Below are 1,836 nucleotides of genomic sequence, written 5' to 3'. Positions count from 1 at the left end.
GGAAAGAGAGAACAAAACAACCCCCACCTCCCAAATACATAAAATGATAAACAGAGAAATCTGTAACATTTACAGCTTTGACTACAAGATATTCAGCCTGGCAGCTCTATGAGAAATCTAACTCAGTGTACTTGTGCACTCTCTCCCCAGTAGAGGAGGAGTCAGAGTTGCAACATTTATGTTCCTTGCTCCAGGCAAAACAGTGATTTTCTCCAGTATGCAAAATGTCCCAGCCGGATGGTTTTACAAGGTTAAAGAGATACTCCGTAGGAATGCAGCAATGAAAACATATTTTACACAATAAGCTTTATTGTAGGAGTTAACGAGGCCTGCCCTAAAGTATATAACAGTAGTATTTTTTAAGTAAATGTTTGTTGAACATCATGTGCTTCCAAAAAGTTGTTTGTACCAAAGCGTCAAATGCTTTTTATTTCAGGATACCACAAAAAAACCCCTTTTGACCCTGAGTTACCTCTTCTGTTATATTGTTCAGGCATAAGGAAAAATGGGTATCTTTCCTTCAGCTTTTTAGAAGCTTCACGAACTGAAAAGAGCTTCAGCTTTTCAGCTACACCTTTGTATTTTACTAACATTTCTGTATTGTATTTTACTAATATTTTATGGTGAGAAATTATTTGCAAACATTGTTTTGGTCAGTTTTGATTCATCCTTTCATTCAGTCACATTTGCATCCTCTACATTCACAAAACTGAAGTTTTCTTTACACTAAAGTATGTAGAACATAAAGGGGATAGCCTTGCAATGGAAATGCCAATTAAAACAAAATTATTTCATGATGAAATAGAACTTGTTTTGGGTGGATGTAGTGTAGTAATTAATATTTGGTCCATTCCGTCAGGGCTGAGATTAATGCTAGTTATATAGTTTGAAAACAGTTGATTTCAAATACAGGATATCACATGAATACAGTTTGTGAACAATCTATGGGAAAAGCAGAAACATATTAAAGAACAAAAAGTCTAAACTGAACATCAAAATGGCTAAATTATCAAAATATTCACAATACACAATTCAGCCAGGTCTACTGCCATTTCTTTCCAAGTAGCTCCATATCTAGAAGACTGAAGCTAAATAATTGTTATGGTAGACTGAAGATCTATGTTTGAAAATATATTTTCTTCCCAGAACATAACAGGTACATAACCAGTCCACAAAGATGGACATGTGACAAGCTGTAACAAGTTACGTTAGAGAAGCAATTCTGAGAAATGCAGAGGCTCAGCCCTAGAAAATGAACCAAGATAAAAAACGAAAGAATGCCTTGGAGGGAGGTAGTAAGAACCAGGAAGATGTTTCTTGGGAAAGGGCTGCCTTCAGCATTATACATATTACTGCTCTATTATGTTTCTGTAGGTACATTTGCAGGTGAAGTGCATCTTTATGGTACAATAATTACAAACTCAGAATCTGTGCTTGCCTTCTTTCCTGACCAAGTCATCCTTACTTAGTCTGGATGAAGTCAATAAGATTCCCTAGGCAAGAAAATATTACTAAAGTTAAACCAGGATGAAGGACAACAACAACTATTACCGAGGATACATTCTAAAACTAGTTCAAATCGACAAATTGATGGTATCTACTTTATAGTTAACTCAGGCGCTGCTAGCTAGTTAGCTAAGGCAGGTGCTCATGCGTTAATTGTTCATTCTCTCTGGTGAGTTTTGCAGTCCACACTGAGTTCTGTGCTATTATGCCTATTCTGCCAGCACTGCCCAAGCTAGCTAGTTAAAACTAGTCTGAGTATGTCTTTACAAGCTGCATTGACTGCAATCTAGACTATATTTAGTATATTTCAAGTCACAGAGAAACAATAAT

At 36.2% G+C, this 1,836-nt stretch overlaps 1 protein-coding gene across 1 annotated transcript in view; it reads right to left on the bottom strand.

The window, feature by feature from the left end:
- The window catches only part of PRLR (prolactin receptor), a 140,887-nt gene extending 140,751 nt beyond the window's left edge, over positions 1–136 (bottom strand). The window contains exon 1 of the mRNA XM_025192618.1: positions 74–136. The gene's annotated coding sequence lies outside the window, so the exon portion shown is untranslated. The remainder of the gene's footprint in view (positions 1–73) is intronic.
- Between the last annotated feature and the right edge of the window lie 1,700 nt (positions 137–1,836).

This window comes from Alligator sinensis, unplaced genomic scaffold (genome assembly GCF_000455745.1).
Source record: "Alligator sinensis unplaced genomic scaffold, ASM45574v1 scaffold536_1, whole genome shotgun sequence".
NCBI lineage: Eukaryota > Metazoa > Chordata > Crocodylia > Alligatoridae > Alligator > Alligator sinensis.
Note: the sequence above shows the minus strand (reverse complement) of the source record. Positions and strands in the feature narration are given on the sequence as shown.